This window comes from Ambystoma mexicanum, chromosome 2p (assembly GCF_040938575.1).
Source record: "Ambystoma mexicanum isolate Mex_15411 chromosome 2p, UKY_AmexF1_1, whole genome shotgun sequence".
In the NCBI taxonomy this organism is placed as follows: Eukaryota; Metazoa; Chordata; class Amphibia; order Caudata; family Ambystomatidae; genus Ambystoma; species Ambystoma mexicanum.
The window spans coordinates 874,819,813-874,833,058 of NC_090923.1; the positions used below are offsets into that span (position 1 = coordinate 874,819,813).

General features: G+C 55.5%; 1 protein-coding gene across 1 annotated transcript in view; it reads left to right on the forward strand.

Moving 5' to 3' along the window:
* Positions 1–13,246, forward strand: part of WDR62 (WD repeat domain 62) — a 2,486,568-nt gene that overhangs the window by 2,438,917 nt on the left and 34,405 nt on the right. The window lies entirely within an intron of this gene.

A 13,246-nucleotide genomic window follows, 5' to 3' on the forward strand; every position in this document is an offset into this window, starting at 1 on the left:
CTCACTCAGCAGGGAGCTGCGCTCGTGCCACGAGTGGGAACTACGGCAGGATCTGGTGGATCGCCTCTTCCGACGGTGGGGCACACCCCAGATCGACCTGTTCGCGACGGCGACGAACACCAAGTGCCGGAGGTTCGCCAGCAGGTTTCCCCAGGCGAGGAGCATGGGCGATGCTTTCTCGTTCCCCTGGGAGGGCCTGTTCCTCTACGCGTTCCCTCCCTTGCCTCTGCTAATCCGGCTCGTCAACCAGCTCAAGAGGTCACGGTGCAGGATGATCCTCGTCGCACCTGCGTGGCCGAGGCAGATATGGTTCCCGGACCTTCTGGACTTGTCAGCGTCCCCGCCGATCAAGCTGCCGGCGGACGCGGATCTACTCTCCAGGGAAGGAGGCGCCATCCTCCACCACGACCCGAAGTCGCTGAACTTGCAGGCCTGGCTCCTGCAGCACTAGAGTTTGGAGGATACGACATACCGGCCGATTGCAGAGAGGTTCTTGCAAAGGCCAGGGCGTCCTCGACTCTTAAATGCTACGGACACAAATGGAAGAGGTTCTCTGTCTGGTGCCACGCACAGAAGATTAACCCTCTACGGATTACGGCTCCCCAAGTACTGCCGTACCTGCTGACGCTGGCCAAAGCTGGTCTGGCACATGCGTCCATCAAGATTCATCTTGCTGCGATCTCCCGATACACCAGAACCACGGGCCGGACGTCCTTGTGGTCTCATCGTCTGGTGAAAGAGTTCATGAAGGGACTGTTCAGATCGTTCCCGCCGGTGAAGGCTCCGGCCCCGGCGTGGGAGCTCAACGTGGTGCTGACCAAGCTCATGGGACCTCCGTTCGAGCCTCTGCACTCGGCCCCGTTGAAGTTTCTATCGTGGAAAACAGCGTTTCTTGTGGCCATCACCTCCGCACGACGAGTGGGAGAGATCCAGGCCCTTTCCTGCAAGGCCCCGTACTTGACTTTCCACGACACGAGGGTAGTGCTCAGGACGCACCCCTCCTTCATGCCCAAGGTACCGTCGGACTTCCATCTCAACGAACCCTTGGTGTTACCTGTGTTCTTCCCGTCGCCTTCGTCGCCGGCTGAGAGGACTTTGCACTCGCTGGATGTAGCTAGAGCGCTGAAGTTCTACGTAGACCGCACGAAGGGTTTTCGGAAGACGTCACAACTCTTTGTGAACTTTGGACCTGTCAATCAGGGGAAGGCTCTCTCGAAGGCTTCCATCTCCAGATGGCTCTCCGGCTGTATCATGTGCTGTCACCGGTTGGCAAACCGACCGCTGCCTGGCCGTCCGAGAGCCCATTCCACCAGAGCGATCGCAGCTACCACGGCGTTCCTATCTGGTGTGCCCCTGCTGGACATATGCAGGGCTGCTACGTGGAGGTCGACGCACACCTTCACGAAATTCTACTGCGTCGACCGGGATTCCAGGGAGGAGTCCGGGGTCGGCCAAGCAGTGCTGCGCAACCTGTTCGCCTGAGGTGAGCCTGGTGAGGAGGTAAGATGCTTAATGTTGAGTTGATGTGATGCTTAATGTTGAGCCTTTGCCACCTCCCGTGGTTGTGCATGTGTGTACTGCTATGTATTCTTTATTCATGAGCATGTGAATCCATGCCAGACCCCATGCTGGAGAAGGAACAAGTTACTTACCTGTAACTGTTGTTCTCCAGCATGGGTCTGGCATGGATTCACATGCGAACCCTCCCGCCTACCCCTCTGCGGCTCTTCACTTGGTCATACTGCCACTTCACGTGCTTCCAAATCTGAAGATGGCTGCCAGAGGCGGTGCTTAGGTAGAGGGCAGTCATTGGCTGTGGTCAGTATGACGCAGAGACCAGTGATTGGTTATTACTACGAAAGACAGATCAGAAACGAAACTGATACTGGTTTTTTCTTTACCGAGGATTCCCAGCCTGACGACGGGGAATATTCATGAGCATGTGAATCCATGCCAGACCCATGCTGGAGAACAACAGTTACAGGTAAGTAACTTGTTCCTTCCGCACCCTCCTCTCTTCCACTCCTACCGATTGAGACGACAACTCTATTGGCGGAGATTCGATCGCTCGTACAGAGTCGAACAGTGGAAGAAGTCGCAGCCTCCCAGTGGGGCATGGGCTTCTACTCATTAATTTTCACCATACAGAAGAACCACCAGGCTGGCCTGGGAGTTGTATTGGACCTTTCCACCCTGTACCTTTCCCTTCCGCTTCAAAAGTTCAAGATGGTTACCCCAGCGCATATTGCAGAGACACTGTGCAAGGGAGACTGGATGTGCTCCCTGGATCTGAAGTACACATACCTGCACGTCCCGATTTGGCAGCCCCATCGATCCTTCCTGAGGTTCCGGATCATCGGCTTTCATTTCCAATACATTGTTCTACCCTTTGGCCTCAATTCAGCCCCCAGGGTCTTTACCAGGCTTATGAATGCAGTGGCAGCCCTTTTCATGACCCAAGGGCACCATGTATATGCATACCTAGACGACTGGCTCATCAGGTCAAGATCTCCGGAGGCGGTCCAGCACACCTCTGCCCCCATGACTATGCTACACGAATTGGGATTTTCCATCAATTTCAAGAAATCACAGTTGGAGCCAACCAGAGCATGGCCTTCCTGGGCCTCATCTGGAATATAAGCTCCGAGAGTTTTTCCCTCGCAAGAAAAAACTGTAGCCATCAAGAAGGCCACAAGCCATTTTCTCACCAGGGAGGTGACCTCCGCTTTGTGGTACCAGCACCTGCTGGGCCTCATGGTGGCATTTCTTCTGGCAGTACCTTACACAAGGCTCAACATGAGGAGATTGCAGTTGCACTCGTCTGGTGGGGCATGGACTGCAACCTGAGGATAGGCATACCATTCTGTCAACCAGCCCCACAGGTTACCATCACCGTGGACTCTTTCCTGGAGGGCTGGGGAGCTACCCTGGACAACCACAGCATCCACAATGTTTGGTCCATTCAGGCACAGGAGGCACATATTAACTGGCTGGAGCTGAAGGCCATCTGGTTGGCTCTCAAGGCCCTTCTACCTCTCATCAGTGGCTAAATGATCCACATTCAGACGGACAATTCCACCAGCATGTATTATATCAACAAGCAGGGTGGCACCAGGTCATCTCCTCTATGCACCCTGGCGGGCAACATGTGGGAATGGGCCCTGGCGAACGACATACACTTGATGGCAATCCACCTCCCTGGGGAATTGAACCTGGAGGCGTACAGGCTCAGCAGATTGGGCACAGACAATTACGAATGGCAATTGAACGATCAGGTCCTCCATGGGATCTTTAACCCTTTAAGTGCCAAGGACGAGGTATCTCGTCCTTGGAAGTGCACACGCAGTGCCAAGGACGAGATAGCTCGTCCTTTTCGGCACCTTGTTTTGAGCGATCCCTGCAAAGCAGGGATCGCTCAAAACTGTAATCCAACCCCCGGGCTATGTGAGGGGGAGGTCCCCCCTCACTGCCCGGGGGTTGGATTTCCTTCAGTTTCACGCCGACGTGCGTGACGCACGTCGGCGTGAAACGGAAAGTAATTCCACCGCAGCAGCCATTTTCGGCTGCTGCGTTGGAGAGAGAAGGTGAGTGCCCTTCTTGTTCCGCCTCGATCTCCGGCTGTATTTGAAGCCGGAGATCGAGGCGGGTATCGTTGGAAAGGGGAGATCTTCCCCTTTCCAACGGTACCCATTGTGTGGCTTTGCTGCGCGCGGATCGGGCTCAGGGCGCCTCGATCCGCGGGCAGCAACGTCACGGATCAAACGAAGATCCTTTTGTGACGCGTGGGGGAGGGGGAGCTGCTTACTAGGTAAGCGGCCCCCTTCCCCCGTGGCCCCAAAGCATGGGGCCACAGCGCCAGGGACCCCTGGGGGCAGATGATCACTGCCCCCAGGGGTGGGGGAAAAAAAAATGTCGAGGGAAGGAGGGTGGTGGGTGGGGGTTTTGGGCCCTGGGGCCCACTGGGCCACCAGGGATTGACCTAAAAGTGGTGTCCCTGGAAAGGGGACTTTCTCCCCTTTCCAGGGACACCACTCATATGCCGCATTGCTGGTCACGGATCAGCGCAGAGCGCTGATCCGTGACCAGCAACCCACTGAACCACCATGGATCTGTTTGTGAGTTGGGGGGGCAGGGGGGCTGCTTCAGGTAAGCAGCCCTCTCCCCCCCCCCCAGCCCCCAAAGCATGGGGACACATGAAAATGAACCCTGGGGGCAGATGGCTGACCATCTGCCCCCAGGGAAATATATAAAAGAAAAAAAAATAATAATCCGAGGGATGGGGGGAGGTGGGAGGGGGTTTGGGGTCCTGGGGCCCACTAGGCCACCAGGGATTGAGCAGAAAGTGATGTCCCTGGAAAGGGGACTTTCTCCCCTTTCCAAGGACACCACATATGAGGCATTGCTGGTCACGGATCGGCGCAGAGCGCTCGATCCGTGACCAGCAACCCACTAGACCACCATGGATCTCTTTGTGAGGTGGAGGGGGGGAGGGGGCTGCTTCAAGTAAGCAGCCCTCTCCCCCCTCCCGACCCCAAAGCATGGGGGCACGTGCATGTGAACCCTGGGGCAGATGGCTGACCATCTGCCCCAAGGGAATGTAAAATAAAAAATAAAAATGAAATGATGGGAAACAGGGTTGGGGGAAGGGGTGGGGGCCACTAGCCACCATGGATTTTTTACTGAATGAAAGGGGGGGGTGTCCCCCCATGGGGGGGAGTGCCACCCCAACCGAAGTAGAAAGGGGGCACCCCTTGTAACCCTCCCTTGGGGCAGATATCTGTTCCTAGGAAGGGGCATCTGACCCCAGGGAGGGATGCATGAGGTGAGGCCCCCCCTATCTGCGCCCAGGGAGGGATGCATGAGGTGGGGCCCTCCATTTGGGGTGGGGGGGGTTGAGGGCCACCCCCCGTTGCGGTACATCATGCGCTGCCAATTTAGGGTGGCCCTCAGCCCCCCCTAAAAACAGCCTGTGGTTTTGTATATTTTTATTACATTTTTTGTTTACCCAACTTTGCTTGGTGCAGATGGCCACATTAGTGTGGCTATCTGCCCCCAGGGTGCCCAAACCCTACTGCCCCATCTATTGGGGGTCCTGCCCCACCTTTTGGGGTGGCCCTCTCCCCCCTCACCCCAAATGGAGGTGGGGTGTACCTCACGCAGCCGTTTGGAGGAGGCCCAGGGAGGCCTGCATGAGGTGTGTCCCCCAGCCATTTGGGGTGAGGGGGGAGAGGGCCCCCAAAAATGGTGGGACAGGCCCCCCCCAGTGGGTGGGGCAGTAAGGTTTGGGCACCCCGCGCCAGATTGGCACACCAATGTGACCCTCTGCACCAAGGGGAGTTGGGTTACCAAAGGAAAAAAATGAAAATGGTGGAACGCTTTTTAGGGGGGGCGGTGGGGCACCCCAAAGGGTCAGGGAATTTTCTAATGGGATGGGGCGTTGAAGGTAGGCCACGTGTTGTTGGCGGTGTGTTTCGGTGGGTGGCCAGAGCGAAATGTCTGAGAATTGTCTTCATTTCCGGCCAATTTCAGAGACATTTCCCCGTGTCCACTCACCGAAACACGTCGCCAACAGCAGATGTCATACCTTCTTGTGTTCCCACAGGTGTCCCTTCGAAAAAGGTACCTCGCATGTGTGGGTGCACCTACCGGGGGCGCAAAAGGAAAAGGGTAACCCGCTGGTAACCCCAAGCCTTTCGCCACAGCACAATTTGTTCATGTGGGCAACCTACAGATTTGGGCCTGGGGTGTCCGAGCCAGCAAGGAAAACGGGGAACCCCATGCATTTCCCAAAAGAGGACACCCGTGGGAAAGCACAGAGGTCTGATTTGCGCAAAGCGGGCCAGAATTTATTACCCAGAACCCCAGACAAAGTGAACATTGTGTTTTTTCCCCACCAAATATCACACTTTGTCGGGGATTGTGGCTAATAAAAACTGGGGCAATTTGCGCAAGGCAGACCTCTGTGGATTCCCACGGGTGTCCTCTTTTGGGAAATGCATGGGGTTCCCTGTTTCCCTTGCTGGCTGCGACACCCTAGGCCCAAATCTGTAGGTTGCCCACATGAACAAAATGGGCAGTGGCGAATGGCTTGGGGTTCCCAGTCGGTTACCTTTTTCCTTTTGTGCCCCCGGTAGGTGCACCCACACATGTGAGGTACCGTTTTCATCGGGACACGTGGGGGGACACGGGAAGGTAGGCCACGTGTTGTTGGCGGTGTGTTTCGGTGGGTGGCCAGAGCGAAATGTCTGAGAATTGTCTTCATTTCCGGCCAATTTCAGAGACATTTCCCTGTGTCCACTCACCGAAACACATCGCCAACAGCAGATGTCATACCTTCTCGTGTTCCCACAGGTGTCCCGATGAAAACGGTACCTCACATGCGTGGGTGCACCTACCTGGCCGGCAAGGGGCAAGCCGAAAACGGGGAATGGGTGTCTGGGTAAAAAAACCTGGGGCGATGTGCCCAAATCACACCTCTGCGGACTCCCACGGGTGTCCTCTTTTCGGAAATGCATGGGGCTCCCTGTTTTCCTCAGTGGCTTGGACACCCGAGGCCCATATCTGTATGTTGTGCCGGTCGGCAGAATGGCTGAGATTCCCCTCTGCAAACAGACTGGGGGTTGCTTGCGTTTTCGGCTTGCCCCTTGCCGGCCAGGTAGGTGCACCCACGCATGTGAGGTACCGTTTTCATCGGGACACCTGTGGGAACGCGGGACGGTAGGCCATGTGTTGTTGGGGGCGTGTTTCGATGGGTGCGTCGAGCGAAATGTGCGGAAAAAGCGTTTTTTCCCCCACATTTCGGACTTTGCAGGGGTGTCTGGGTAAAAAAACCTGGGGCGATGTGCGCAAATCACACCTCTGCGGATTCCCACGGGTGTCCTCTTTTCGGAAATGCATGGGGCTCCCTGTTTTCCTCGGTGGCTTGGACACCCGAGGCCCATATCTGTATGTTGTGCCGGTCGGCAGAATGGCTGAGATTCCCCTCTGCAAACAGACTGGGGGTTGCTTGCGTTTTCGGCTTGCCCCTTGCCGGCCAGCTAGGTGCACCCACGCATGTGAGGTACCGTTTTCATCGGGACACCTGTGGGAACGCGGGACGGTAGGCCTTGTGTTGTTGGGGGCGTGTTTCGATGGGTGCGTCGAGCGAAATGTGCGGAAAAAGCGTTTTTTTCCCCACATTTCGGACTTTGCAGGGGTGTCTGGGTAATAAATTCTGGGGCAATTTGGGCATATCATACCTCTGCGGATTCCCACGGGTGTCCTCTTTTTGGAAATGCATGGGGTTCCCTGTTTTCCTCGGTGGCTTGGACACCCGAGGCCCATATCTGTACATTGTGCCGGTCGGCAGAATGTCTGAGATTTCGCTCTGAAAACAGACTTGGGGTTACTTGTGTTTTAGGCTTTCCCCTTGGCGGCCAGGTAGGTGCACCCACACATGTGAGGTACCGTTTTCATCGGGACACCTGTGGGAACGCGGGACGGTAGGCCATGTGTTGTTGGGGGCGTGTTTCGATGGGTGAGTCGAGCGAAATGTGAGGAAAATGCGTATTTTTTCCCACATTTCGGACTTTGCGGGGGTGTCTGGGTAATAAATTCTGGGGCGATTTGGGCATATCATACCTCTGCGGATTCCCACGGATGTCCTCTTTACGGAAATGCATGGGGTTCCCTGTTTTCCTCGGTGGCTTGGACACCCGAGGCCCATATCTGTACATTGTGCCGGTCGGCAGAATGTCTGAGATTTCCCTCTGAAAAGAGACTTGGGGTTACTTGTGTTTTAGGCTTTCCCCTTGGCGGCCAGGTAGGTGCACCCACACATGTGCGGTACCGTTTTCATCGGGACACCTGCGGGAACTCGGGACAGTAGGCCATGTGTTGTTGGGGGTGTGTTTCGATGGGTGAGTCGAGCGAAATGTGAGGAAAATGCATATTTTTTCCCACATTTCGGACTTTGCGGGGGTGTCTGGGTAATAAATTCTGGGGCGATTTGGGCATATCATACCTCTGCGGATTCCCACGGATGTCCTCTTTTCGGAAATGCATGGGGTTTCCTGTTTTCCTTGGTGGCTTGGACACCCGAGGCCCATATCTGTATGATGTGAGAGTGTGACATTTCCGGTGTGAAAACAGACTTGGGGTTACTTGTGTTTTAGGCTTTCCCCTTGGCGGCCAGGTAGGTGCACCCACACATGTGAGGTACCGTTTTCATCGGGACACCTGTGGGAACGCGTGACGGTAGGCCATGTGTTGTTGGGGGCGTGTTTCGATGGGTGCGTCGAGCGAAATGTGCGGAAAAAGCGTTTTTTTCCCCACATTTCGGACTTTGCTGGGGTGTCTGGGTAATAAATTCTGGGGCGATTTGGGCATATCATACCTCTGCGGATTCCCACGGGTGTCCTCTTTTCGGAAATGCATGGGGTTCCCTGTTTTCCTCGGTGGCTTGGACACCCGAGGCCCATATCTGTACATTGTGCCGGTCGGCAGAATGTCTGAGATTTCGCTCTGAAAACAGACTTGGGGTTACTTGTGTTTTAGGCTTTCCCCTTGGCGGCCAGGTAGGTGCACCCACACATGTGAGGTACCGTTTTCATCGGGACACCTGTGGGAACGCGAGACGGTAGGCCATGTGTTGTTGGGGGCGTGTTTCGATGGGTGAGTCGAGCGAAATGTGAGGAAAATGCGTATTTTTTCCCACATTTCGGACTTTGCCGGGGTGTCTGGGTAATAAATTCTGGGGCGATTTGGGCATATCATACCTCTGCGGATTCCCACGGGTGTCCTCTTTTCGGAAATGCATGGGGTTCCCTGTTTTCCTTGGTGGCTTGGACACCCGAGGCCCATATCTGTATGATGTGAGAGTGTGACATTTCCGGTGTGAAAACAGACTTGGGGTTACTTGTGTTTTAGGCTTTCCCCTTGGCGGCCAGGTAGGTGCACCCACACATGTGAGGTACCGTTTTCATCGGGACACGTGTGTGGACACGGGAAGGTAGGCCAAGTGTTGTTGGCGGTGTGTTTCGGTGGGTGGCCAGAGCGAAATGTCTGAGAATTGTCTTCATTTCCGGCCAATTTCAGAGACATTTCCCCGTGTCCACTCACCGAAACACGTCGCCAACAGCAGATGTCATACCTTCTTGTGTTCCCACAGGTGTCCCGACGAAAAAGGTACCTCGCATGTGTGGGTGCACCTACCGGGGGCGCAAAAGGAAAAGGGTAACCCGCTGGTAACCCCAAGCCTTTCGCCACAGCACAATTTGTTCATGTGGGCAATCTACAGATTTGGGCCTGGGGTGTCCAAGCCAGCAAGGAAAACGGGGAACCCCATGCATTTCCCAAAAGAGGACACCCGTGGGAAAGCACAGAGGTCTGATTTGCGCGAAGCGGGCCAGAATTTATTACCCAGAACCCCAGACAAAGTGAACATTGTGTTTTTTCCCCACCAAATATCACACTTTGTCGGGGATTGTGGCTAATAAAAACTGGGGCATTTTGCGCAAGGCAGACCTCTGTGGATTCCCACGGGTGTCCTCTTTTGGGAAATGCATGGGGTTCCCTGTTTCCCTTGCTGGCTGCGACACCCTAGGCCCAAATCTGTAGGTTGCCCACATGAACAAAATGGGCAGTGGCGAATGGCTTGGGGTTCCCAGTCGGTTACCTTTTTCCTTTTGTGCCCCCGGTAGGTGCACCCACACATGTGAGGTACCGTTTCATCGGGACACGTGTGGGGACACGGGAAGGTAGGCCACGTGTTGTTGGCGGTGTGTTTCGGTGGGTGGCCAGAGCGAAATGTCTGAGAATTGTCTTCATTTCCGGCCAATTTCAGAGACATTTCCCTGTGTCCACTCACCGAAACACATCGCCAACAGCAGATGTCATACCTTCTCGTGTTCCCACAGGTGTCCCGATGAAAACGGTACCTCACATGCGTGGGTGCACCTACCTGGCCGGCAAGGGGCAAGCCGAAAACGCAAGCATCCCCCAGTCTGTTTGCAGAGGGGAATCTCAGCCATTCTGCCGACCGGCACAACATACAGATATGGGCCTCGGGTGTCCAAGCCACCAAGGAAAACAGGGAGCCCCATGCATTTCCGAAAAGAGGACACCCGTGGGAATCCGCAGAGGTGTGATTTGCGCACATCGCCCCAGGTTTTTTTACCCAGACACCCCCGCAAAGTCCGGGGCACATTTCAGACTTTGCGGGGGTGTCTGGGTAATAAATTCTGGGGCGATGTGCGCAAATCACACCTCTGCGGATTCCCACGGGTGTCCTCTTTTCGGAAATGCATGGGGCTCCCTGTTTTCCTTGGTGGCTTGGACACCCGAGGCCCATATCTGTATGTTGTGCCGGTCGGCAGAATGGCTGAGATTCCCCTCTGCAAACAGACTGGGGGTTGCTTGCGTTTTCGGCTTGCCCCTTGCCGGCCAGGTAGGTGCACCCACGCACGTGAGGTACCGTTTTCATCGGGACACCTGTGGGAACGCGGGACGGTAGGCCATGTGTTGTTGGGGGCGTGTTTCGATGGGTGCGTCGAGCGAAATGTGCGGAAAAAGCGTTTTTTTCCCCCACATTTCGGACTTTGCAGGGGTGTCTGGGTAAAAAAACCTGGGGCGATGTGCGCAAATCACACCTCTGCGGATTCCCACGGGTGTCCTCTTTTCGGAAATGCATGGGGCTCCCTGTTTTCCTCGGTGGCTTGGACACCCGAGGCCCATATCTGTATGTTGTGCCGGTCGGCAGAATGGCTGAGATTCCCCTCTGCAAACAGACTGGGGGTTGCTTGCGTTTTCGGCTTGCCCCTTGCCGGCCAGGTAGGTGCACCCACGCATGTGAGGTACCGTTTTCATCGGGACACCTGTGGGAACGCGGGACGGTAGGCCATGTGTTGTTGGGGGCGTGTTTCGATGGGTGCGTCGAGCGAAATGTGCGGAAAAAGCGTTTTTCCCCCCACATTTCGGACTTTGCAGGGGTGTCTGGGTAAAAAAACCTGGGGCGATGTGCGCAAATCACACCTCTGCGGATTCCCACGGGTGTCCTCTTTTCGGAAATGCATGGGGCTCCCTGTTTTCCTCGGTGGCTTGGACACCCGAGGCCCATATCTGTATGTTGTGCCGGTCGGCAGAATGGCTGAGATTCCCCTCTGCAAACAGACTGGGGGTTGCTTGCGTTTTCGGCTTGCCCCTTGCCGGCCAGGTAGGTGCACCCACGCATGTGAGGTACCGTTTTCATCGGGACACCTGTGGGAACGCGGGACGGTAGGCCATATGTTGTTGGGGGCGTGTTTCGATGGGTGCGTCGAGCGAAATGTGCGGAAAAAGCGTTTTTTCCCCCACATTTCGGACTTTGCAGGGGTGTCTGGGTAAAAAAACCTTGGGCGATGTGCGCAAATCACACCTCTGCGGATTCCCACGGGTGTCCTCTTTTCGGAAATGCATGGGGCTCCCTGTTTTCCTCGGTGGCTTGGACACCCGAGGCCCATATCTGTATGTTGTGCCGGTCGGCAGAATGGCTGAGATTCCCCTCTGCAAACAGACTGGGGGTTGCTTGCGTTTTCGCTTGCCGGCCAGGTAGGTGCACCCACGCATGTGAGGTACCATTTTCATCGGGACACCTGTGGGAACGCGGGACGGTAGGCCCTGTGTTGTTGGGGGCGTGTTTCGATGGGTGCGTCGAGCGAAATGTGCGGAAAAGGCGTTTTTTCCCCCACATTTCGGACTTTGCAGGGGTGTCTGGGTAAAAAAACCTGGGGCGATGTGCGCAAATCACACCTCTGCGGATTCCCACGGGTGTCCTCTTTTCGGAAATGCATGGGGCTCCCTGTTTTCCTCGGTGGCTTGGACACCCGAGGCCCATATCTGTATGTTGTGCCGGTCGGCAGAATGGCTGAGATTCCCCTCTGCAAACAGACTGGGGGTTGCTTGCGTTTTCGCTTGCCCCTTGCCGGCCAGGTAGGTGCACCCACGCATGTGAGGTACCGTTTTCATCGGGACACCTGTGGGAACGCGGGACGGTAGGCCCTGTGTTGTTGGGGGCGTGTTTCGAAGGGTGCGTCGAGCGAAATGTGCGGAAAAAGCGTTTTTTCCCCCACATTTCGGACTTTGCAGGGGTGTCTGGGTAAAAAAACCTGGGGCGATGTGCGCAAATCACACCTCTGCGGATTCCCACGGGTGTCCTCTTTTCGGAAATGCATGGGGCTCCCTGTTTTCCTCGGTGGCTTGGACACCCGAGGCCCATATCTGTATGTTGTGCCGGTCGGCAGAATGGCTGAGATTCCCCTCTGCAAACAGACTGGGGGTTGCTTGCGTTTTCGGCTTGCCCCTTGCCGGCCAGGTAGGTGCACCCACACATGTGAGGTACCGTTTTCATCGGGACACCTGTGGGAACGCGGGACGGTAGGCCATGTGTTGTTGGGGGCGTGTTTCGATGGGTGCGTCGAGCGAAATGTGCGGAAAAAGCGTTTTTTCCCCCACATTTCGGACTTTGCAGGGGTGTCTGGGTAAAAAAACCTGGGGCGATGTGCGCAAATCACACCTCTGCGGATTCCCACGGGTGTCCTCTTTTCGGAAATGCATGGGGTTCCCTGTTTTCCTCGGGGGCTTGGACACCCGAGGCCCATATCTGTACATTGTGCCGGTCGGCAGAATGTCTGAGATTTACCTCTGAAAACAGACTTGGGGTTACTTGTGTTTTAGGCTTTCCCCTTGGCGGCCAGGTAGGTGCACCCACACATGTGAGGTACCGTTTTCATCGGGACACCTGTGGGAATGCGGGACGGTAGGCCATGTGTTGTTGGGGGCGTGTTTCGATGGGTGCGTCGAGCGAAATATGAGGAAAATGCGTATTTTTTCCCACATTTCGGACTTTGCAGGGGTTTCTGGGTAATAAATTCTGGGGCGATTTGGGCATATCATACCTCTGCGGATTCCCACGGATGTCCTCTTTCCGGAAATGCATGGGGTTCCCTGTTTTCCTCGGTGGCTTGGACACCCGAGGCCCATATCTGTACATTGTGCCGGTCGGCAGAATGTCTGAGATTTCCCTCTGAAAAGAGACTTGGGGTTACTTGTGTTTTCGGCTTTCCCCTTGGCGGCCAGGTAGGTGCACCCACACATGTGAGGTACCGTTTTCATCGGGACACCTGTGGGAACGCGTGACAGTAGGCCATGTGTTGTTGGGGGCGTGTTTTGATGGGTGAGTCGAGCGAAATGTGAGGAAAATGCATATTTTTTCCCACATTTCGGACTTTGC